The sequence below is a fragment of the Microcebus murinus genome, chromosome 6 (genome assembly GCF_040939455.1).
Source record: "Microcebus murinus isolate Inina chromosome 6, M.murinus_Inina_mat1.0, whole genome shotgun sequence".
Classification (NCBI taxonomy): Eukaryota; Metazoa; Chordata; class Mammalia; order Primates; family Cheirogaleidae; genus Microcebus; species Microcebus murinus.
Genome location: NC_134109.1, coordinates 26,759,879 through 26,786,354, shown reverse-complemented (window position 1 = coordinate 26,786,354; position 26,476 = coordinate 26,759,879). Strand labels below are relative to the sequence as shown.

At 45.3% G+C, this 26,476-nt stretch overlaps 1 long non-coding RNA gene across 1 annotated transcript; it reads left to right on the top strand.

Moving 5' to 3' along the window:
- The first annotated feature begins 122 nt into the window (after window positions 1-122).
- LOC105858872 (uncharacterized) lies at window positions 123-9,740 on the top strand. The gene is made up of 3 exons (XR_012919619.1): window positions 123-226; window positions 6,708-6,778; window positions 9,569-9,740. It is a non-coding gene; the product is annotated as an uncharacterized LOC105858872 (long non-coding RNA).
- The last annotated feature ends 16,736 nt before the right edge of the window (window positions 9,741-26,476 follow it).

Here is a 26,476-nt window from a genome sequence, read left to right as displayed (position 1 = left end):
GCCTATCTCTTTAATTTCATCCTACCCAATGATGATTTACCTGACCTTCCAGAAAGTTTAAGGTCCCACCTGCATCAGAACCTTTGTACTTACTATCTACCTGGAATTCTCCTTTTCAGGTCTTGTCTCATGGACTCTGAACTCTGCAGACTGTTCCTCATTGTTCAGGTCCCAGCTGAATGTCAGGTTCAGAGATTCCACTCTACATAAGTAACTCCATCACCAGGTTATTTGTATCACATTATCTGGTTTTATTAGCTACATAATACTTACCTCTATATGAGAGTATCTCGTATATTTCTTTTCCCATTTATTACCATCACCCTACGCCACTGAAATTTAAACTCCAGAAGAGCAAGGGCTTTGCTTTTTGCCTGATATATCTGCGAGACCAGGCACAATACCCCATACAGAGGGGGCACTCAACAAATATTTGTTGAATGATTGAATGAAATACGGTAACGTAATATAAAGTACCTCGTGCAAGATGAACATAGAGCAGTTGCTCAATGAGTGATAGTTCCTCTATCTAGTAAACACAGCATTTTAGTTGCCATTTTTTGTATGGAGAAGCTGAGGTCCAAAACTGTTAAGTGACTTGCCCCAAGCCATACAATGAGTCAGTGTGAGAGCTGAAAATAGAACTGAGAGCTCCTAACTGCAGACCAGTTTTTGTCATCACATCTGATAAAACCTGGTATCTATTTAGCTCCTATTCTACTAAGACATTTTAGATTCCTGGGTAGTCTTTCTCTATCCTCACTTAGAGTACAACTTTTGAGGTTCATACGTGAATTTGAATTTTCCAGAACATCCATGAAGACATTTTTAGTTAATACTGAAACTTGTTATAGCCACTAGCATCTCCCCTCAATTTATTTTACATGAAGAAACAAGCTTTGCCTTCCTTTTCAGATTCCCGTGGTGCTATATTTTTGTCTTCTTAGGTGGGAAAGATAAACCATTCTGCAGCTCCTCATTAATGCCCATCACCAATGTTCTCTGCAGAACATTGTCACGATTAACTATTAGGACACTGCCTTGTATGTTCTAGCCTGAAAGTCCTGATTGGTAGGATCAAAGCTCTCCCAGTGACGGATGTGGGCTAAGAGCACTAATAAGTCTGGATTTAACAAAAAAATATTTTATTAGGAAGAATCTTAGAGATGATGCAAGCAAAAGATACAGAATGTGTGCCAAAAGAGCAAGTTTCAGGAAACGTAAGAACTGTCACATGAACTATCACCACTACTCACAAGCCTTGAGAACAAACCAAAGTTATAAAGAACAGGACTAGAATAGGGGAGGCCTCCCCTCTACCTCTTAAGCACTATTTGTTCTGCACCCCAGATCCTGACTCAGAGAGGTGAAGTCCTAGAGGCTGGAAAGGCAATATCTCAAGGCAAAAATGAGAAAAAAAGAAATCCACTGGAGCAGTCAAAGTGGAAGAAGTAAAGGACATAAAGGAAGATATAATTGTACAGATAGGATTCTAAGAGAGAAAGAGATAGGATTCTAGGGGAGAAGAAAGAGGATCAGGGAGGGCAGAAGGGAACTTCAGGGGCCCCCATTCAGCTGATGTCTGTAGCCACTTATGTTACAAAGGAGGAAAAAAAGGCATTGAGAAAGAAATAGGAAAATTTCTCAGAACTTTATGAAGTAGCCCCAGAGTTAAGTTCCTCTAAAGGAGGATGAATGGGGAATCAAAAGGCATCTACCCCCTAACATTATCTACACTCTGCACCTGGACACAGCCTGCCCACATGCAGATCCTCAGAGGGCTTGTGATTACTTCAGAAGGGCTCTGAGACCTTAAGTCTTGGTGGCCTAGAGTGGAGGTCTACACTGTTATATGTCTTTACTCCTGATTCTGAGCAAGTTTTGGGTTTCCCCTCCAATACATATTCCTTGCCAGGCCATTAAGTGGCCAGTATCTGGTATCTACTATCACTGGCTCTCTCTGAAGTCTGCCAAAACTCATTCTCTTTCTACAAAAGCTTCATTGTGTGAGAGTGATGGACCATACAAGTGGAAAAATAGCACCAGCTGCAGACACCTTGATAATGCCTGTATGACTGCTTTTCTTTATTATCTACTAGAATAGCCTCTGCATATAAGAATTACCTGAGCTTTTTTTTTTTTTAAATACCAATCTACATGAAAGAAAACAATATCTGGGTATGGCAACTGCAAATAGTATATTTCAGTGATTCCCTCACTCTGCTGCACGTTGGAATCATCTGGAATCTTTAGAAAATACTGATTCTTGGCTCCCACTCCCAGACATGCCGATGTAATTGGCATGAGAGGCAACCTGGGCATCAGGGTTTTTAAAAACTCCCTTGTGACCTCTAACAACTAAAGCAAGTCAGTGCTATTAAAAAAAGAAATAGAATAAAAGTTCCCCTGTGGTCCAGTGTGCATCCAGGGTTGAAAACCAATGTGCCAACCTAACCTAGCACCTAACCTTTCAATGTCTTCTGAGTAGCATGCTCTCAATAAATATTTCTTTCTTTCTTTCTTTTTGAGACAGGGTTTTACTCTGTTGCCTGGGCTAGAATGCCATGGTGTCAGCCTAGCTGTGAGCCTAGCTCACAGCAACCTCAAACTCCTGGGCTCGAGTGATCCTCCTGCCTTGGCCTCCCAGAGTGCTACGATTACAGACATGAGCCACTGCACCAGGCCAATAACTATTTCTTAGTTTGATTGCATCCTTTGTTTTTCTGCTGAAGCATTGCCACACTTTCACCTAGAACACAATAGGAAATGTGTAGTCTGGTAAGTAGAGAACCTGCAATACCAGCAATACCAGCTTGGAGACAAGGTCCATTCCTCCCTGCTGGCCATGTGCTACCAGCTCAAGCGTTAGCAAAGAGGGAGGAATAGGAAGTGAAGGCTTCAAAGGAGGAGGAAGCTCTCTGCACAGGCACATGAGGGAGCCTTTTTCTTCTCCCTTGCAGAAAATCATTGTGGCACGTGGACGAAGGAAGTATTAATAAACTTTCTAAAGACATACTTCTCCAACATTTGGTGTTTCACAGACCACAATCAGTGCTGTCAGTTCTACAGATGGCCAACTTCTGCATTTTGGATGACGGCTTCCGAAGATAGCTCTGCTCGCATCCCTAAAGCAGAAGACTCAACTGTGGAGAGGGGAACCATTCACGTCTCTAAGTCAGAGGTCAAAAGCCACTATCCACATGTTGGTCAGGGGCAGGAAGACTGACCACCAAGCAAAGGCATTAGAGGCATCCGACTTTTGGGGAGTAAAATTAAAGGATCATTACAGCATTGTCACAACCAAGCCTTAATGGCATGGACTAGGTATCCCACAGGAGACATGTGCTCTAGCTGGGGGTCCTGGCTCAGAGTCTAATCACAAAGACCTCCCCAGGGCAGCTTCTGTGACTAGGATGAACGTCTTTGTAGTATTTTCCTAGAGCTGTGGTAACAACTAACCACAAACCGGGTGGCCTAAAACAACAGAAATATATTCTTTAACAGTCCTGGAGGCCAGAAGTCTGAAATCAAGGCATTGGCAGGGCCCCGCTCCCTCTGAAGTTCATGGGGGAGAATCCTTCTTTGCCTCTTCCAGCTTCTGCAGGCTCCGGGCATGCCTTGGCTTGTGGCTGCGTCACCCCAATCTCTGTTTCCGTCTTCCCATGGCCTTGTCTGTTCTCTGTGTGTCTCAACCAATAAGGAGTTAGATCCACTCAGGTAATCCAGGGTGGTCTCAACATCCTTAAGGTAGTTACCTCCACAAGGACCCTTTTTCCAGATAAGGTCACCTTCAGAGGTTCTAGGAATTAGGACTTCAATATGCCTTTGGGTGGGGGGGGGGTGTCACAATTCAACCCAAAACAGCCTCCAAATGGAAAAAGGTAGAGGGATGGCCAGGAGGCCTTGCCACTGCATGCCACACAGACACGCTGTCTTCCACCAGGCCATCTAGTTACTCCTGAACCGTCCAGATCTTCTTCTTCCTCAACCTCTGGGCCACTTGCATCAGAATTGCCTCAGGAGCTTTGTTAGAAATACAAATTTCTGTCCTTTATACCCTAACCCCACTGTCACTGCTGGCAATGAATCAGGCTTTCTGGGGACAGGGACCAATAGTGTGCATTTTAAATCATCTCCCTGGGAGACTATGATGCACCTGACTCTTTAGTACCACTGTGCCATGCTGTGAACTCGGTGACTGGTTTTCTGCTGTATCCTTAGGTGTCTTACAGCTATTCGAGTTGATAGGAGGCAGGATTTAAATGTGTAGCCCTGGAGTCAGAATGCCTGGGTCTGCTAGCAGCCTGCTATGGTTTGCACATGTTCCCCAAAGTTCGGGTATTGGACACTTAATTCCCAATGCAAGTATTGAAAGGCGGGGCCTGATAAGAAGTGATTAGGGGCTGCGCACAGTAGCTCGTTCCTGTAATCCTAGCACTCTGGAAGGTCAAGGCGGGAGGATCGCTGGAGCTCAGGAGTTTGAGACCAGCCTGAGCAAGAGTAAGACCCCTGTCTCACTAAAAATGGAAAAATTAGCTGGACATCGTGGTGTGAATCTGTAGTCCCAGCTATTCAGGAGGCTGAGGCAGGAGGATCACTTGAGCCCAGGAGTTTGAAGTTGCTGTGAGCTACGATGATGCCACTGTACTCTACCCAGGGTAACAGAGTGAGACTGTGTCTCAAAAAAAAAAAAAGAAAAGAAAAGAAAAGAAAGAAAAGGAAACAAAATCCTCTCCTCACTCCCCCTACTTCATATTAAAAAAAAGAAAAGAAGTGATTAGGTCAGGTGGGCTCTGCCCTCATGAATAGATTGATGTTATTATTGTGGGAGTGGGCTTGTTATAAAAGCGAGGTCAGACCCCCCTCTTGCTCTCACGCCCTCTTCCTTCTCTTGCACTTCTCCCTTCCACCATCAGATGTAGCAAGAAGGCCCTCACCAGATGCCAGCCCCTTGACTTTGGACTTCACAACCTCCAGAGCTGTAAGAAATAAATTTCTTTTCTTTATAAATTACTCAGTCTGTGATATCCTGTTATGGCAACACACAACAGACTAAGACAGAAAACTGGTACTGAAAAGAAAGGCTGTTGCTGTAACAAATACCTGAAAATGTGGAAGCAGATTTGGACCTGGGAAATGGGTAGAGGCTGGAAGAATTTGGAGGAACAAAATAGAAAAAGCCTAGATCGCCATAAATGGAATATTAAGAGCAACTCTGGGTGAGGGCTCAGAAGACTAGGAGAGCTATAAGGAAAGTCTGGAACTTCTTAGAGATGATTTACGTGGTTATAATCAGAATGATGGTAGAAATATGGACAAAGGCCATTCTGATGAGGTTTCAGACGGAAATAAGGAATGAGGTATTGGAAACTGGAGTAAAGGCCGTCCTTGTTATGAAATGGCAAATAACTTGACAGAATTGTGTTCATGCCTGAGGGCTTTATGCAAAGTGGAATTTAAGAGCAATGAACTAGGATGTCTGGTAGAAGAAATTTCTAAGGAAAATATTGAAGGAACTGTGTGGCTATTTTTTTTTTTTTTTTAAGAGAGACAGGGGTCTCGCTCTTGCTGAGGCTGGACTCAAACTCCTGTCCTCAAGTGATCCTCCCACCTCAGCCTCTCAGAGTGCTAGGATTACAGGCATGAGCCACCATGCCTGGCCCTGTGTGGCTACTTTTAACCACATACTGTAAGATGTGGGAGGATAGAAGAAATAACTTAAAGATGGAATTAATAATTAAAAGGAAAGTAGAATCCAAAGACTTTGAAAATTTGGGGCCTGGCCCTATAAAGAATGAAAAAGCATGTTGGGGAAAGCAAACCAAGGGTGTGGCCATTAGCTAAAGAGATTAGCATAGATAGAAGGGATTATCCAGACAATTCGGAGAATGACCCCAAGGCATTTCACATACCTTCAAGGATTTCCCTCCCATCTCAGGCCCAGAACTCTAGGAGGGCAGAACAGTTTCAGGGAACAGACTCAGGGAGCCCTCCTCTGGCTCACTGCCCAGAACACCTTTTGTGTCTGTGCAATGCTCCTCGCCTCAGCCATGGCTCCAGCAGGCCCAGGTGCAGCTTGACCCACTCTTCTGGAAAGTGCAAGAGGTAAACTTTGGTCATGTCCACATGCTGCTGCAAACACAGAATGCAAGAGCTATAGGGGCATGGCTTCTTCTACCTAAATGTCAAATGTTATCTCAAATAGCCTAGCGTACCAGGCAGAGAATTGGTGTAGGAATGGAGCCACCACAGAGAGCCCCTACCAGGGCAATGCTGAGCAGAAATGTGGGGTCAGAGTCTCCACGGAGAGTACCCACTAGGATCAATGCCTAGTCAAGCCGTGGAGTGGGGACACTTTTGAGACTCCAGAACTGTAGAGCTACCAGCTTGCAGCATCAGTCTGGGAGAGCTGCAGGCATGAGACTTCAACCTGTGAGAGCTGCTGGGTGAACTGAGCCCAGCAAAGCCATAGGGGCAGAGATACCTGAGTCCCTGGAGGCCCAACACCCATCCTAGTGTGCCCAGAAGGTGAGACATGGGTCAAGGAAGATTATTCAGAAAATTTAAGATTTAATATTGTTTTCCCTGTTGGGTTTTGGATTTCCTTGGTACCAATTTCTTCTTGTTTATTTCTCCCTTTTGGAATAGAATATCTATCTATGCCTATTTCATCACTATATTTTGGAAACATAACTTGTTAATTTCAGAGGCTCATAACTGATGAGGAATTTTGCCTTGGGATGAATTGTTCCTTGCATCTCGCTCATATCTGATCCAGGTGAGACTTTGGACTGTGAACTTTCAACTTGGTGCTGGAGTGAGTTAAGACTTTGTGGGGTATAGGGATGAAATAAGTGTACTTTGTATGTGAGAAAGACATGAGTTTTGTGGAGCCAGGGGCAGAATGCTATGGTTGGAATGTCTTCTCCAAAGCTCATGTTGAAATTTTATTGCTATTGTGATGGTGTTAAGAGGTAGGACTGCTAAGAGGTGATTAGGCCATGAAGGCTTTATCCTCATGACTGGATTGATGTTATTATCATAGAAGTGGGTTTATTATCATAAGCGGGCTGTCAGAAAAATGAGTTTGGCCCTTTCTGTCTCTTGCTCTCACTCTTGCTTGTCTTTCCACCTTCTGTCTTCTCCCATGGGAAGACATAGAGGAAGGCCCTCATTAGAGGCTGGTGCCACACTCTTGGACATCCTGGCCTCCAGCACCATGAGCCCAATAAATTTCTGTTCATTATACATTACCCAGCATGTGGTATTTTGCTATAGCAACACAACACAGACTAAGACACAACTAAATCCAAGCTTTGCTATCTACTAACTGTGTGACTTCAGGCTAGTTACCTGCACTCTCTGTGCTGTGTCTCTGCCTCCTCTTCATGTAAATGAAGATAATTATAATGCCTACTTTGCAAGGTTGTGGTGAGGACTAAATGAAATAAAGCATGTAATGTTTAGAATAGCATCTGTCACTGGGATGCACTCAGTAGATTTAAGCTGTCATGAAACACAACAGGTTGGCAGTGGCTTATTTTTTCACTATTATAATTATTCACTATATTCCTAGATCCCTCCCTCTTGGGAACATACCCTGATCTTTCTACCATCATTAATTATTGCTAACATTGATTGGATCTCTTTCTCTTTCAGGCACCATACTAACCTTAGTACAGGCCAAGAGACAGGCCTTGAATTTAGCGGACATGGGAGAGGCATCCTGAGGGTTGGCTGGTGTTGGCTTCCTGACATCTAGGCCTTCAGGTTTTTGCTTTGTACTTGTTTCATCCTTACAACAGTATAAGGCATATGATATTATTATCCCCCATGTTATGAACAGGGGAACTGAGGGTCAGACAGGTTAAGTAACTTGCCCAAAGTCCTACAGCCAGTGGGCAGGAGGCAGGACATGCAGTATTAGATTGGGCCCCCACCTTCCTGCTCTTCTGCACTTTTGTGTCTCCCTGAAGGCACCCCCTGTACTGTCATGCGGCCCAGCCATCTCTCTGAACCAGCTCCCTAAACGCCCCCTCACACAGCTCCCCCACATCAAGTTCCATCTTTTCGGATCCCTTGAAACTATGCTTTTCCATTACCTTCTTGCTCTGGGCCCTCCAAGAAAATGTGCTCTTCTCCGAGGTGTTGAATCAAACCATAGTTCTCCTCTATTTTCCTGTAGAACTTCTTCAAATCCCACATCTACCCCCAGGGCCTCCCCAGCCCAAATCCTTCCCCCTTGCACCCCCATATAGAGTCCCCCCTCACCCACAGCTGCTCTGGCTGGCTTCCCCCACAGCCCCCAGGGGACCCTGTGTCCATTGAGAGGCTGCCTCCTTCTGACTTTCCTGTCTCTGTAGTTCCTTCTGGTGAGAGAAACCTCAAGGCCTAGATACCAAGGAAACCAACACCAGTTAACTCTCGAGATGCCTCTCCCATCCCCACCAAAGTCCAGGTCTCTTGGCCACCCCAGTCCTTCCCTCTGCCCCCACAGGGCATGCATCTCACTCTTGTTCCTGGCTCAGGGCACGGGTGGGCCATCAGGCACACAGGCCTTATCACTGTGCAAACACTTCCTCTTTCCCTAAAGCTGGTTCTCACACAATTGGTAATCAGGGTAAACTTCCTCTGACAATTTACCGAGCAAACATTCACCATGCAACTGCCCAGTGTAGGCTTCTGTGCTAAGGCCCGGAGGGAACCTAAACCTGGTCTCCACCTTGAGGTGACTCAAGTGTGGTAGAGATGAAGCACACAGTGAGTGTCAGGTGCCATGTGCCTTATGGCCCCACACACTGCATCCTAATCCCATTTCTGCTCTTTACTTACTATCTCACCTGGGAGCAAGTTACTTATCCTTTCTCATCTTGAATTTCCTTAGCTATGAATTGGCAATAATGCTATCTAGGTTTGTTGTGAGGATTAACTAAGATAAGATCCATAAAAGGCATGGCAGAGCACAGTGAGATAGGGACATTAGCTCCAGGAACCAAGAGTAGATATGGTGCCACCTCTTAAGTAGAAATTGAGTGGTCCTGTGAACCACAGTGTCGGCCCATCAGTCAGTTAACAAGAATGCATTAAAAACTGAAGTAGTGGCCGGCACTCTGGGAGGCCAAGGCGGGAGGATCATTTGAGCTCGGGAGTTTGAGGCCAGCCTGAGCAAGAACGAGACCCTGTCTCTACTAAAAATAGAAAGAAATTAATTGGCCAACTAAAAATATATAGAAAAATTAGCCGGGCATGGTGATGCATGCCTGTAGTCCCAGCTACTCGAGAGGCTGAGGTTGCTGTGAGCTAGGTTGATGCCATGGCACTCTAGCCCAAGCAACAGAGTGAAACTCTGTCTCAAAAAGAACACAAAAAACAAAAAATCCCCTGAAGTATTGGGCACTGCGTTGGTAATGTGAGGAACACAAATGAAATATACAACATAACCTGTTAGTTTAACTGGGATGAGTGGGTGATGGGGGGGTGTTTAGTTGTAGTATATCCATATGCAACAAGAGAGCATTATGGGACACATTTATTTCCTAGTAGGTAAATGCTAATTCTGTTTGCACAGCCTACAAAGGAGAGCTCACTGCAGGCCTGGAGTAATCAGGGAAATTTCTCACTGCTGAGGAGTCAGCATGCAAAATCACGGCAACCCAGGCAAAGCAATCATCGACATATCAAGACACAGAGAGTAGCTGCAGTTCCCTCCCTCTGCCCTTCCATCAAAACAAGCAACCAAATGGGACATCCTTTAAACCTAGTGTTTGCTTCTTTCTTAATACTTTAGGGTTCCTTTGTGCTCTGGCCTGGGTTTGTAGGAAACACAGGAAGGAAGAGGAGGAAAGAGCTGGAAGGGAGTGGGCAATGGAAAAAGGCACTGGGGAGTGGGAAGGAGGGGCACAGAGCACAGGCTAGGGGTAGCAGGAATTGTAGGTCTGGGCCAGCTGCCCTCTGGGTTGCAAATGGGACAACATGGGGAAAGAGGTGACATGGATTATCCCTCTGTTGAAGGAAGAGTCCAGTGAAGGATGCTAAGAGGGAGCACATCACCAGACTGAGCGTGAGCTCTGGTGCAAGGCACCCTTGGTTTTCATGGGGCTTTGGGCACTGACTTGCTGTGACCTGGGTCAAGTTACTTTACCTCTTTGAGCCACAGTTGCCTGATCTCTAAGTGAGTAGAGCAATATCTGTTTCATAAATGTTGTGAAACATCTGTTTGTGAATTTGTGAGGACTGTAAATTATATAACGCAGAGCCTGCCAGAATGTAGGTGATCAAGCTCCCTCCCCCACACTTCAGCTTCCAGGAATGTCCCAGAAATACAGGACTGACTATATTTAGTGTCTGGCTCCCTCCCCCGCCAGCCTATGGTTAAATTAGAATGAAACTATTTATGCTAAAGTCCCTAAAGTTCTAAAATTCTCTGGTAATACGACTAGACTGGGTGGGAGAAGACAGCCAGTTCACCTCCTGGGGACTTGGTGGCCGCTGGCCCTGCCACACTGCACTGTCTGAGCAGTGCACGCAGTGTCCCGAGTACAGGGGTGTTAGAGGGGTGCCCAGAAGCCTGGCAACTCCTCCCTTCTCCATCCGCCTTCCCTGTGTTTGGATTCCCTCCTCCCCTTTGCCAGGATTGGCCTTGGGTGATGATGGGGGTGGAGGAAGAGGTAACTTTTGTAAAAGACAGAGGGGAACTGGCTGGCTCGACAAGAGTGTGTTTGCAGAAAAGGTACAGCAAGGCTGATTTCAGTCCGCTGTGGGAAAGGACGTTATAGTAACAGGATGTCCCCCACTGGAAAGGCGTCTCAGGCAGCAGTGGGAGATTGGGCCCTGGAGAGTTCACCCGGACAGTATGGTTCTCCACTGCGGACACACATAAAATATCCCAGGAGTTCTGTAAAAATACCGTGAGCCTGGCCCCCACCTAGGAGATTCTGGTTCTGTTGGTCCGTGGTAGCTGTAGATTGCTGGGATTTTGTTAACCACGCTCCAAGTGACCACACTGTGCAGAGGCGGATGAGTGAGGACCAGTGTTCCTGAGACTGGTGACCCCCAGGCATCCCTATGCCTCGAGACCACCTGTGCTGTTGTTGCTGTAGGAGTGTCTGGCATGACGTGTGTGTTGTAAGTCACGAGCAAGTCACGAGGACTTGCTCCCATCCTGGCCCCTTGCCATCCCCTCTTTGAGACACAGCAGCCAGAGTGATGCCTATCAACACAAATCGGATCCCATCCCTTCCCACCTCAGCATCTTCAGTGTGCCACATTGCAGTCCCCATTGCAGCCACCATGGCAACAGGATGCTGCGTGACCATGACCTGGCTCTCCTCTACCATTGACCCTTGTCCTCACCCCTCCCACCACTAGAATCTTTCTGTTCCCCAAACACACCCAGCTGTTCTTGCCCCAGGGCCTTTGCACCTGCTGTGCCCTCTGCCTGGGTGTTCTTTCCCAGCCTGATTCATGGCTGGCACCTCCTCCAAATCTCAGGGGCCTCCTTTTCAGAGAGGGTTTCCCTCACCTGCCTAGTCCACCTGGCACTCCTTCCCCCTCCCCTTCCCTCCCCTCCCATCACATCACCTGGAATACTCCCTGCTAGAAAGCAAGTTCCATGAGAATAGGGAACTTGTCTAACTGGTTTGTCACAGTGCCTGACACACGTGAATTTTTAATAACTAGCTACTGAACAAATGAGTGAATATATACATGGAATGTTTGTATATTAAAATTACATGTTTTGTGTACATAGGCATATATATATACCTGGTGTAACATGATTAGAGGGCAGGAATGGAAATGGACAGATGGTTCTAGGGAACAGGGCATGGAAGGAGAAGGGAAAGGAACGCTGACTGCGCCTTGGCACTGAGTCACTATTCTAGAACTTTCCATGTACTTGGTCCTCACAACAACCCAATGGCCACTGTAAACAAGAGTCCAGGGATCCAAGCCACCATGGGACAACAGAATCAGAATCTTGGGGATGGGGGCTGGCAGTATTGTCCCCATTCTACAGATAAAAGAAACGGAGACTTAGAGGAAATAACTTGCCTGAAGTTAAATTACTAATGAGTGCCAGAGCAGGATATAAACTTGAGTTTATTGGACTCCAAGGCTGTCTTGTTCATTGCATCATTCTTGAAGGGGAAATTACCTTCATCATTATCTCTCTCCACTATCAGGGAATAAAAACCTCTGGTAAATGTGGCCCCAGATAGCAATGGCTAATTGGCGACTAGAGCTAATAACATTGGCAGAGGGAGCTGGGCAGATAAGGAAAGGAAAGAGAATTTACTTATAGTCTTGCCATCAATCTAAAATCAACCTTGTTTCTTTATTTTGTGTTCAGTTAAGAATTTGCACTCCTTTTTGCCAATACATATAGTCTACTTGACTTAAGTTCCTAGAATGCAACACCTGTAAGATTTCCTGGGTCATTAGGATGTCTCAGGGGTGCAAATAACCTTTCTGAATACCACAATGCATAACTCATAGGGATTTAGATTCACTGAGAGTCAGTGGCTGGCAGTTTGGACCCTCTATCTTAAACTTCCATATCTAATTTCTAGCCAAAGGAATAGAAAATACTCTTTAGAATATACTTTTAAAAATACCCCTAGAACTTAGTTTATATTTGGGTTGTCTGTAATCTTAGTCTCTGGCAACCTTTCATAAATGGCAGATGCCTTTTCTTATTTTTACACGTCACAGCCAGTTCTTAATTAGATATGATTGAAACATATAAGCCATCTAGCACGGGACTTCAAGGGCTTATAGAAATGAGTTAGACATCCTCCTTGCCTACACAATGCAAACAGTCTAATAGCTATCTCACAGGGGATTATCATATAGGGGCTTAAATCTTAGTTAGGGCAGAGGCATTAAATGAGATACAAATGGAATGTGAGAATCTGTAATACAAGATGGGAACTTTGTATGCTTCCTTCTGTGGACAATTAGGAGATATATCAATTAGTGCTCTTCGGTTTCAGGAGACAGGAACCAATTCCAGGTTAACAGAAAAAAGAAGAGACAATCTGTTGGAAGGATATTGGGGAGTTTACAAAATTGAAGGAAGAACTAACCAAGCAAGAGGGGATCTCCAGGGAAACTCATGACTCAACTTCAAACTTCTCATCCCTGTTCAGATTTCAGATTCCCAGGAGAGAGTCTGATTGGCTTAGAGGTCATGTGCCCCCCTCTTAGGACCCAGGATTCATTGTCCTCTAGAATTCTGCAAAACAGGGAAAGGGAGACAGATTCCGAAGGAAAGATGCTAGCCAAACGGACATGACATGTCTGCTCTAGTAGCCACTGGACATTTCTGAGCACAGAATTGATGTGATTAACTTAGGTCATATGTCACTAGGTGCTTGGATCAATAGTTTTGTTTGATCCTTACAACAATCCAGTGATGTGGGCACATTTATTAACCCTTATTTTTGAAGATGAGGAAATTGAAGTCTTGAGAAGTTTAATGACTTTTCTTAAGTAAAAATCTCTTTGGACACTAAGTCCTGTTTCTTTTTATTATATGATTTTCCTACCCTTTAGAATCACTGGTTTGGCTGCAGTGTTTAAAGAGAAAGGGGCAGGCAGGACACATGTTAGAAAGCTGTTAGAGTCAACCAGCATGAACAGAAGGAACCAGGCTGGGCTGGTGGGGAATGGAAGGAAGCAACTAGATACTCGGTACCAGGGCCCCCAAAATAGTTTGCAAGTAGCATTAGAACCATCTGACCCAAGGATTCCAGCTCCAACCTGCACCAGAATCCTCTCTGGGTGGTGATTGGGACTCTATCATTTTAAAACACACGGCTATCCTCCATAGAGGGGATTATTCTATAGGTAGTTGGACACTGGTCTGTAGACAGGCATTTGGAAACCACTGGACCCATTATACCCTTTTTCCCCAAATGTCCTCTAGTCCAGTTTCTTGTCTTATCTCTCTGCTGTCTCAGTGAAGCATTATCAAAGAATAGCTTTTGAGTACTTGTAATTTGTACTCATTACATTTAGAGTCATGTATCTGCAGGATCTCTTCTGAGGTCTTTGGGATGAAAACAAGGACAGAGAGGTACAGTGGCTGTTAGCTGTCCCCTTATTTTGTTAGTGTGTCTGGGGCTTGTGGCTTTTGACAGGGACTCCTGGGAGATGACTTTGTCAGCTTTTCCCTTGAGGACAATAACGTTGGGCTCTTATCCTCCCTTTCAGTATAGTAAGTCTCCATAACAAACACACCCAAGTCTGGTGTTTCTGAGCTTATTGCTGTGTGCTGAATACACACTGTTCCTGGAGCCAGGCTCGTGTTACATGTTCTCCTCCCATCTCCACCTTGCTGCTGGGCTCACCCAGCCTCGGCATGTGACAACCTGCAGGTTCTGGGTGTTCTCTCCAGGACACTGCAGAAGAGTGTTGGCTTTTTAGTAATAGCTGGAGTTAAAAAGAATGATGGTCTTTGGGAGGGTACAGGTCTGGTACAGGTGGGAGAACAGGATTTATGGTCCCAACGTGCACCTCCCTGTTTCTACAGTGAGGGGACTCATAAGAATGAGTAACTAGGAAATGGTTTTTCAAACTTCAGTCATTTGAATACCATCCTCATGATTTTTGCCAAATCCGCATGCCATCCATCTGTTATTTATTTCATATTTTTCATTACGTTAATTAACATGTTTTTGCTGGAGTAATCACTACCCACTCTAGCCTTGCCATAAATAACAATATTCATAAAGTCGCTGATTCATGAAATCAGGTCTGATATGTTACCTATAAATTTTTTCCTAGTGCACACTAAAACAAATACATACTTATTGAAATTGTATCAGTGGTCACTCATGTACTATCTAAAATCCTCCCATGTACCCCTAGAGGTATATGTGTCACACTTTGGGAACATTATCCTAGGAAAATGAACTAAGAGATGGGTGATTCCAGACCCACCCCCCCAATTCATCATAGTTTGGGTGCCAACAGTAAGAATATTTTTTTTTTTTTTAGAGTCTATTTGCTGAAAAGCTACCCTTTGATGTCTCTTGCTACAGAAGTCAAGGTTCAGAACAGGAAACAAGAGCTACCCAAGATTTTTTAATCAAGAAGGAAATTAATAATTTTACAATTATCACAAGGGTTGGGAACTGAGCTCCCTCTTGGATTGAGTTATCAGAGTATCCCAGAAGTGACCTTCCAGGGGAACTGTAACTCCTCCACAGGCAGGAGGCTACTGGTGAGATGGCTTGGTTTAAGAATTCACCACCACACAGGCTGGGCGTGGTGGCTCACACCTGTAATCCTAGCACTCTGGGAGGCCGAGGCAGGTGGATTGCTCAAGATCAGGAGTTCAAAACCAGCCTGAGCAAGAGCGAGACCCTGTCTCTACTATAAATAGAAAGAAATTAATTGGCCAACTAATATATATATAGAAAAAATTAGCCGGGCATGGTGGCACATGCCTGTAGTCCCAGCTACTCAGGAGGCTGAGGCAGGAGGATTGCCTGAACCCAGGAGTTTGAGGTTGCTGTGAGCTAGGCTGACGCCACAGCACTCCCTCTAGCCTGGGCAACAAAGCGAGACTCTGTCTCAAAAAAAAAAAAGAATTCACCACCATGGCTGTAATCTAGGGATGAGGTGCCACCTCCACTCCCTCTGCCACACATTCCACTAGACACTCGTGGATCTGGAAATTGCACACTGGACTGATTACCTGCTGCAGATGCCGTATCTCCTTGACATTGCTTGCGAGCAGCACACAGCCAAAGCAGCAGGAAGGAGGCCCCTGACTCAACTCCCTTCTGCCTTTTTAAGGTGCATCTAATTTGATGGAACCTACTTGCATCATCCAGAACTCTAGCTGCAAGGGAGTTTGAGAAATATAGTTTATAGCTGGAGAGCTTTTGCAATATAAGAAGTCCCAGTAAAAAGTGGGAATGGTTGCTGAGAGCCAACTAGCCATATCCAACACATTGCCTATCAGTGGCAGCTCTGCTGCTGATTTCCAATGAATCACTAAGCCAAAGGGGGAAAAAATACAATCAATGCAGGTTCTTAAGTTACCAAACAGTTGCTCTTTTGTGAATTAGAGAGGGCTGTGTGTGTGTGTAAAGCCAGGTTTTATGGGACCTGAAGGTATGCATTTGCAAACATACAGGTTAAGTCAATAAAAGTGACCTTGGTAGCACAAATTGACATGCTGTGCCAAAACCTCAATGGCTCCTTGCTGCCTGTGGAAGTAATAGCCTTGTGTTCTATATCTTTTACAAGTTGGCCCTTAGTTACCTGTCCTGCCTTAACACCCAGCACGTTCCGTGACACCCTCCACTCAGGTCAAAGAGCTCCAGTGATTGGACAAGAAACAACCCAGCAGTCCTCCTCCTGGCCTTTCCTGTCAACAGGGTGCTGCCTGGAAAGTGTGTCCTTTTCCCTCCACTACCTTGAGTCTTAATCTTCGTTCCAGGCTCAATTCTGCCCTCTCCCCATGTCCCACAACAGACCTTGCTCTCCTGTTCTCTTTTCCCTGTATTAGTAAAAACCCTTCCCCTTTGTTGAGACCTAGTTTCCACCCTCCTGGTCACCCTTTCAGGTCTTTGTTTCTCTGCAACCTGCTTGGGGAAGTGCTGCTACTGTGTGCCTCCATAGAACACGTGAAGCTGGGTGAAGGAAACCACCTCCACCCTCACTCCCATGATGAGACAAAGGCTTGGGAGGAGCATAGTCCTAATTTAAGGATTTAATCTGGTAGATCCTTTTTTTTTTTCTGAGACAGAGTCTCACTTTGTTGCCCAGGTTAGAGTGCTATGGTGTCAGCCTAGCTCACAGCAACCTCAAACTCCTGGGCTCAAGCAATCCTACTGCCTCAGCCTCCCGAGTAGCTGGGACTCCAAGCATGTGCCACCATGCCTGGCTAATTTTTTCTATATATTTTTAGTTGGCCAACTAATTTCTTTCTATTTTTTTTTTTAGTAGAGACGGGGGTCTCACTGTTGCTCAGGCTGGTTTTGAACTCCTGACCTTGAGTGATCCACCTGCCTCGGCCTCTCATAGTGCTAGGATTACAGGCATGAGCCACCTCAAAGGCCTGGTAGCTCCTTACAAGTAGTGACACCAAAGCTTTAGCCAAATCATCAGATGTGCAAAAGAAGCTCTGGAGGTGGGAAAATGGAATTGCTATGCATAAGAAAAAGGGAGGAAAAACAAAAAAAAAAACCCAAGAAGAAGAAGGAAAAAAAAGAAGCAGGGCTGGCTTCTGAGCAACAGGAAGGAGGTAAAGCACTGAGAGAAGGGAAGTTGGAGAGAGGGAAGAGAGCCAAGAATGATGGGGCTGCTTGGAGCTGTCAGGAGGAGAACAAGGCACATGTCCCAAACCCTCATTAAGATCTGCTGCTGCTCCCACCAAGGCCATGGAGGGTGGGTTTTTGTGCCAAGACTAGATCAGGACTGAGTTCCAGATCTGGGCTGTCATGGGATATAACAGGGACGCTTCATGGGGACAGCTAGAAGATTCACAGACTGACCTCATTCAGGGGAAGGAGAAGCTTGGCCCCACAAATAATTGTGTTCACCAAAATCCCCCAGGAAATCAGAGAAGTCACAGAGTGGATAAGAGACCTTTTACTAATGTGTGGATCCCATGGTACAAAGGCACACCTCCTGGAGGTCACCGAATGCAGGTTCTACTTCCACCCTCACGTAAGTCTCACGTGGAACCTCAGCTTCTGATCAAGGCCTGCTAGTTAGGATTCCAAACTTTCAGTTTGATTTCTAACTCCTGGAGTGATGGAATTTCTAAAATGGTCTCCCAGAGATATCCTAATCCCCAGAACCTCTGAATATGATGAGATTTTAGTCCTATGATTGTGTTACATTTCATGGCACAGTTGACCTTATGATAGGGAGATTACCCGGGTGGACCTAAGCTCATGGGCCCTTGAGAGCAGAGCTTTCTCGGGCTGGCAGCAGAAGAGGAAGTCAGAGAGTCAAAGCATGAAGGAGATTCCATGCACCGTTGGTGGCTTTGAAGACGGAGGGGGCCACTTGAGAAGGAATGTACGTGGCATCTAGTTACAGAGAGCGGGCCCTGGCTGGCAGCCAGCAAGGAAACAGGGATCTCAGTCCTACAGCCACAAGGAATTGGATTTTGCCAACAACCCAAATGGGTTTAGAAGTGGGTTATTCCCCAGGGCCTCCAGATAAGAGCCCAGTCTAGCTGATACATTGACTTTAGCCTTGTGAGAACCCAAGCAGAGAGCCCAACCGAGCTTACTGGACCCTGACCTATAGAACAGTGGCTAATAAATGGGTGTTGTTTTAAGCCACTAAGTTTGTGGTAACTTGTTATGGAGCAATAGAAAACTAAGATACTTCCCATGCCCTGCCCAGCGTTCACCTGGGCAGCACCTTCTGGTTCTACGGGACTTATATACCCTTTTATTATGGGATTCCTTAGCTGGGACCCCTTTGTTTAGCCCCTCCCTCTTTGACATACTCTACTGACCCTATCTGAACACAGACCCTTGGACTATCCCCCTCCTCCCCGGGGATTCTTAAACTATAACTGCAAGGACTCTGATATCTCACTCACCTCTTCCCTCTCATGGTTTGGATAATTACAGTATCTAAAGGATCTGGACTGGAGTCCCATGTCTAATGGGACTGTGACATTTATTACCCATATCCACAGCACCTAGTGTGGTGATTAGCATATAGTTGGTGCTCAATAATATGTGTTGGTGATGCAGATGAATACAGAGAGAAGAAAATCCCCAGCTCCTCCACCTCGAACATTCTCAGCACTGTCCTGTGCTGCTCTAGCTGTGCTGAACCATGTGCAATTCCCAGGAGACACCATGGTCTCTCTTATCTCTGAGATCCTCCATCCCTAACCCACCTTTCTCTGCCCTCACACCCTGTATCTTCCTCCCTCCTTCAACTGGTGGAATCTGCTTCTTCTTCAGGTGTCAGCCCCAATATGACATCTTCCCTGACCCCCCCCCAGTTCCAGATCAGCCCTCTTTTGTTCCCTGTCACTGCAATTGTCTTTGCAATTGTAATGGTTATTCTCTGCTCAACTATGTGTTCTATGAAGGCAGGAAGATATCTCTTTTTTTGACTTTTGAAACTCTAGCACCTCACACAGAGTAGGTTTTCAATAAATCTTTGTTGAATGGCCATGCTCCTTAACCACCCTGGGATCTTGTTACAGTGCAGATCTCAATCCTTAGAGCTGGGTAGGGCCTGAAATTCTGATTCCTAACAAGTTCCGGGTGATATTGATGCTGCTGGTCCAGGAGCCACACTTTGGAGTATGGAGGTAATAGGGTAGGTACTCTCACCATTATCTAGTGATGGCAAAAAGTTTGCATTTAAGAGAAGCTAGACAGAGTTTGGGGTGCAAATAATGGCCACAGGACAAAATTTTCCATGTCATTGCTAAGCCAGCTGACTCATTTACAGAGATGAAGCCAATAACCTTGGCCTTAATAGCAACTGAGCTACCTGCCACAAACGAATAAATAACAACATTTGGCTAATTTGCATTTCAAAACTGTTTCCTTCCTTTGCTCACACTCTAGTGGAGGTGCTAATGAACCATGAAATGTCTAAAACATTGGCAGCAAGGAGGAAAAGAAGCAGAGTTGACCCAGGCCTGAAGAGTAATGATCTTCAAAAATCAAGAACTATTAAATGCAATGTGGTATCCTGGATCGGATCCTGGGACAGAAAAAAGGACAGTAGGAGGAAAACTGGTGAAATCGGAATAAAGCAGGGAGTTTAGTTCATAGTAATGTACAAATGTTGGTTTCTTAGTTTTGACAAATATAGCATGGTAATGTAAGAACGTGGGAGAAACTCGGTGAAGGGTATATGGGAACTCTGTGTCATCTTTGCAACTTTTCTGTAAATCTAAAATTATTCCAAAATAAAAAGTTTACTAAAAAAAAAGAGCTAGACTATATAGATTTTCTTCACTTTGCATAATAGCATTCTTAAATATAAAATGATCTTTTATGAATATTAAACAATTGCCATTGACTTAACAATATAAAATTAGAGGTGGGTATTGATGGAAAAGATTTTGTAACCAGACCTAAGTAGCAATCAAGAAAAAGGTTAGAGGTTGGCTGGTCTCAATGGCATACCTGGCAATGTGACATACCAGTGGCCCCTACTCTCCTGAGATGCTTTGCCATTCATCATGAATTCTAAGACAGTCTCACTGCCATTTCCTCTAGATTCATATTTTCCTTTCTTGAGCATATTAGGAATTTCTTCCATTCCAGGGAATCCCTGACACTCTGTACTTAGGACTCAGGATGTCTTTGTTTGTATAACAACATTATCTTCAACAGCTGGTTATGGTACCACATTTTTGCCTCACCTGTGTTTCCTTAGATACTAGAGACACTAAGTCTAGGAGGCCATGGACTTGATCTTATCCATCATTACATCTCCAGCACCTGACTCCAAACTGGGCACGTTGCAGGTGCTTAATAACTATTTGTTAGATGGATGAATAAATGAGGTACTTCAGCATGGAAGTACTGAGGTACTTCAGCATTTTTGCCTGAAAAGCATACACTTTCCATTGACGTTACAGCATGTGAATATATCCCTTGAATGGAACTTTGTTTTCAAACCTCGTAAAAAACTTATCAATAGGTCTTTTCCAAGTCTGGTGAATTCATAGAAAGTCATGAAGATCCTATTAACCCTTATAAAAACCACAACTTTTAACTATTGTAAAATAGTGCATAGTGGGTGTGCTCTGGACTCAGGAGGCTGCTCAGGGTCAGGGTTGGCCACAGAAGTATGGTCACAGGCAGTGTGGTCAAAGGAGAGTCTGCATCATGCCGGTGGCAGCTACTTATGTGTTTATCTGTCCCGTGCTGCCTGCTTCCTTGAGGAAGCTGTTCTTTGCCCACTTCAATGTGGTGAGAAAAGAACTCATAGTTCACCCGCCACGCTCGGAGACCTGTAACCTCTGCCAGGCCAATCAGAGCCTTCCCTGTGGGTTTTAAGACTTGGAGCTGGAGGAGATTGACCACCTTCCCTGCATGTGGTGAAAGTCTGCAAAAGGCAAGAGGGGACTCAGGCGAAACATGGAAATGGAGAGAGAGAAAGAACTCAAGTCCACATTTGAGTGCCTGGATCCCATTCTACTTTTGGCCACCTCAATCCCCTGGACCTCCCAGTTATGGCAGCCAATTTTTCTTTTATTTATTCTTATAGTGATCTGAAATCTAGATGACAGCACATTTTTCTTAAGCTGATTTGGGTTTCTGTCAGTTGCCATAGAGAGTTCTGACTATTTCTCTAATCCAGGAGTGGGAACCAGTCTCAGCACAGCCATGGAACCAGATATGCGGGCTTCTGCTTGGACTGGGTGCTGTGGCAGAGATAGCCAGCTGTCGACCCAACCTTCAGGCCCTTCCTTCCATTGCATGATGTTGCCACTGGAGACATGGTACCTTACCAAGACTACATTTTCCGTCTCCTCTTGCATTTAGGTGGGGATATAAGATTAGCCATCACCAATGGAAGGTGAGGAGAAATGATGTGTGTTACTTCCAGGCTGGAAGGCAGCTAAGAAGCAGGGATTCCTTTGCCATGCTCTCATTGTTGTTGCTAACCAGCCGCACGAAGAGGATTCTGAGGCTCTCAAGGATGGCTGAGCCACAGCTGGAAGGAGCCTGGGACCAGGAAAACTTACATGTAACTGTTCTGTGAGTGAGAAATCAACTTGCATCATGTTAAGCCACTGAATGTTGGGGTTTTGCTTGTTACAGCAGCCAGCATTACTCTAATCCATTTCAAAGGGCTGCAGCTGGATTGAGTTGAAGATTTTGTAAGTAGGAAGAGGCACGATGAGCAAACTGCAATCTATATCTTGAGAGAGGCCAAGAGTTGAGACAAGAAGAGCTGAACTCTGTGGTCAAGTCCCAGGGATGATTTCAAGGATGGAAACCGGAGAGAAAGTCGAAAGGTCAGCAACCGGGTGGGCCCTGAAAGAAGTAGGACGTGGGAGAAACTATCAGGGACAGACACAAAGGGGGAACAGAACGAGTGGGGGTGACTGCAGTTTGGTTTTTGTGGCTGCCAGCAGCATGGAGCATGGGCGTGTCTTCCTGGTGTAGAGGGGCAGGGAAAGCGTGGGCAGGAAGCACAGGTAACCTAGGGGAATGGTGCCAGGTGTTGGGCCAGGAGGATGAGTCGAATCCACAAGCAGGAAATCAGTCATGACGTCAGAACCTCCGAGGCTTGGGAACATGTTGGGATATAGGGCAGGAAACAGGTCAAGGCAAGTGGTTCAGAACTAATGACCGAGGTATTTTGGAAGCCTCATTCTCTGTGGAGTCTTGTGAATGGGCCTGGTAGGTAAAGGAAAGGAAAGTAGCAAGTGTGGCTGCAGGGAGGGCCCGTGCCCCCTCCAAAGGGGGCAGCTGATACTCTGCTCCTGCCTACACCTGCCATTTGGCTACACAGCCCCCATGTCTTTAGATCTTCCAGGTTTTTTTTTAAAAAAAGCAGGAAATCCGGATTTTTATGTGAAATCTCCTGATTTTTAAATGTTGGCAACTAATTCAAAATTTTAAAAAACACCCTGTAGGCCAAACAAAACACACTCACGGGCTGAATTGGTACACAAGCTGCCAACTTCTGGCTTCCAGCTTAGAGGAAATGGGCAGGGCCAAAAGCATATAAAAAACAAAAATGAAAAAGCATGAAAGGCGTCCAGTTCCCTCTGTATTGCAAGCACCATGAGATACTACTGGGAAAAGAGCTTTGTGATAATGCTAACAAAACACACTACATTTGGTCTTTAGAAAAGCTATGGGCTCTGGAAGTTGTCGTAGATGTAGCGTGTAGTTTCCCAAATCTGTTGCAGTTTCCTCAAGATTGTGTCTCCAGCTTTGATGGAGTGAGCTAATTTCCTTTAATCTTTCTATCAGGTGTGTCAGTTTTGAGGTTTACTTTCTTTTCTGCAAGGCCATCAACTCTACCTTGACAGCTGAGTTTCCAGTAAAAGCAATCGCCTGGGTGAAGGCAATTTAGAGAAATGGCCAAGTAAGAATTTCACTTAACTAAATTTTATGATAGGAAATGCTTCCAGGCCAAAAACCTCAAAAGTGATCAAAGGTTTTCAAAGACTGGATCCAACTAGTTCAGTTTATTAACCTTGGCCTGTGTCTGGGCCAGGGTCATGCCCAGAGGATGTGGCAAACACAGAATCTGATTTTTTTAAATGTGGTCTCTTAGAGGGCGTGAATTGCCATTGCTGGCTGCTGAACTGTTCCTTTTTGGCGCCCCAACTTGGTATCTAGCTTAAGGCTTTGCACATCCCAACTGCCTGCCCTGGACTAAGCTGTTTCTTGTGATGTGGGACTTTCAATGCTAAAACTGGGACATTCTTGGGCAAACTAGATGGTTGCCTTACATACCAGGGTTTCTTTTGTCAGTGTTCATGCTTTGGAGATTGACACTTTTTGTCTGTTCCTTAAAGAAAAACAACAAACAATAGGCCAGGCACGGTGGCTCACACATGGAATCCTAGCACTCTGGGAGGGTGAGGCTGGAGGATCACTTGAGCTCAGCAGTTTGAGACCAGCCTGAGCAAGAGCGAGACCCTGTCTCTAGGAAAAATTAGCTGGGCTACTTGGGAGGCTGAGGCAGGAGGATTGCTTGAGCTCAGCAGTTTGAGGTTGCTGTGAGCTAGACTGATGCCACAGCACTCATCCGGGCAACAGAGTGAGACTGTCTCAAAAATTAATTAATTAATTAATTTAATTTAATTAAAAAAAGAAAGACAACAAACAAAACCAAACACTCTTCATCCTAAACTGCAATAGTGCCGAGCTCTCCTGGTTTCCTTTCGGTTTCTCTAATTGTTCTTACTCATCTTTGCTGCTTTCTCTTCCTCCTCCTACCCCTCAACTCTGAATTGCACCTTGAGGTCCAGCCCTTGGGCTTCTGTCCTATTTTCTGCCCATCTCAGGGGACTCACCTGTGTGTGGAAGACTTCCACATTTAGTTCTTGATCTCATATTCTCGCCTGAGATCCCACTGTCTGGCTCCAACAGCTTCATGAACATTTTCCACTGGGAAGTCCTGGTCATCTCACGCCCTGAGTCATTGTCTTCCAGACCCATCCAGCGCCCACTCACTCACTTAGTGTGCTCTTCCATCAGAGGCAATACTGTTTTCTCAAGCCCTCAGTCTCAAAAATGCCAGACTAATCCCAAATTAGCTTCCACGTACTATGTACCCGCGGCAGGACCGCACTGCTGGGCACAGTGGATGGGCTCAGTAAATGCTTATTCCATCAGATCAGATCTTGGGAAAGGAGTCAAAGGAGGAGGCCTTATAACAGCATCCTACTAGAGGCTCCAGATATCCAAGCAAATACCCAGGATTTTCAAGGAGAATCAAAGCAACTGTTACCACTGGAGGCATAGTTAATTTGATGCAACTTCAACCACAGACATTTGACCACCTGTTAGTTAAATGAACCAGAAGGTTATTAAATTTCTAGTTCACTTTGCATTGTGTTTCAGGCCTGGTTAAAGATACTTCCAAGCTTCCAGACACTTCTAAGTGTTAACATGACAAATATGGATTCCACTCTTTTGCTTTATTTGACAGATTCCTGAGAGGAGAGTCTGTATCTAATCACCAACTGCTCAGAATCAGAGCAAAGCTAGTGGCCAGAATCCAGATCTTTCTCCTTCCATCCTCTACCCTTTCCCACAATCTTTTTTTTCCACCCTTAAAAAACAAAGTACTTATAAGATAATCACTTTAAACAATAATTTTGAAATAGAGCTATACCATGTTTTTAAAGGGACCCAGCCACTTGGAAACATTGCTCTTATTTAGGAAAATCCCCTTCCCCAGTAGGTTTTCCTTTTCAGATACCCCAAGTCTTGGGACTCCCCAGAGCCCCTGTTCTTTGCATCTATAAAGCACAGGGAACATCTTAGACCAGTTTCCCAACTCTTGGCTTTTGGGGCTGGTTAATTCTTCGATGAGGTGGGGGTGTGTTGGGGTTGGGGTGCTGTACGTTGTAGGATATTTAGCAGCATCCCAGGCCAATCCACTGGATGCTAGTAGCACACCGCCCCCTCCGGTTGTGATAACTCAAAATGTCACTGGACATTGCCAAATATATCCTGAGAGGCAAACTGCCCATGGTTAAGAATCACTGAACTTGATTCTTTTACTTGGAAATGAACATGGAGCCTGTTTACTTGCATCAGTGAAATGCATCTGTTCTTAGAGTCCCTTTGTCTGTGCCCTGGCCAGCAGCAGTTCTCAGAGATGAGAGGAGAGGATTATCTCTGGGCAGGGTCCAAGGCTAAATCTGACAGCCCAATCAATCAAAGAGACTCTAATTGGACCCATTCCCTTATCTGAGCAAACTCTCCTTTGGAGATCACTCTGCACCCAGGTGCCTCTGGGATCTTTTGCCTTCCTCGGGAGGAGGTATGGGCTGGGGGTGGGGGCGGCTCTGCTGGAGACAGAAGGTCGGCTGGGTTCTGAGGTGCCATTAGAATGGGTGGCCTGAGTCAGCAGAGCTGCTCCAGGCCTTGGGGATTTCCACGGGGAACTGTGTGGACAGAATTCCCCCTGGATGATGGTCTAGACAGGGCTCACCCTTCCTTCTGCTCACCAGGAGCTTCTGCTTCCCCTTTAGGAAGAGGAAACACCCTGGCTGCTTATTTTGGGGCTGAGGATCTGTCTCGAGTAAGTCCTCGGCGGTCAGCAGGACGAGTCTTCCCTGGTGCACGTGCAGAGCTGACCGCAGCCCAGGGCCACACGGTTCCACACTGGCAGGTGCCCTTTACAGCAGTTAGGAAAATGAAGGAAGAAAAACCCCTGAGATGAAGTTCAATGACCAAGAAAACATCATTTAAGGCCGGGCGCGGTGGCTCACGCCTGTAATCCTAGCACTCTGGGAGGCCGAGGCGGGCCGATTGCTCAAGGTCGGGAGTTCGAAACCAGCCTGAGCGAGACCCCGTCTCTACTAAAAAAATAGAAAGAAATTAATTGACCAACTAAAAGTATATGTACAAAAAATTAGCCGGGCATGGTGGTGCATGCCTGTAGTCCCAGCTATTCAGGAGGCTGAGGCAGCAGGATTGCTTGAGCCCAGGAGTTTGAGGTTGCTGTGAGCTAGGCTGACGCCACGGCACTCACTCTAGCCTGGGCAACAAAAGTAAGACTCTGTCTCAAAAAAAAAAAAAAAAAGAAAGAAAACATCATTTAAAAGCAGATTAGAGTTCCTGTTAACTTTTCCTATCTTAAAAAGCAATTTGCTTATTAAAAAATATAAACTAATTTAGAAAAACTGCAAAGTGGATGAAGCAAAAAATAAAGGGGAAAGGCACATGTAATTCTACTACAGCAATCAACGGCTATTATTAAAGTGACTTCCATGGTCAAATTAACATAGAGCTGGGCTCTGGGCTCATACTAGATGTAC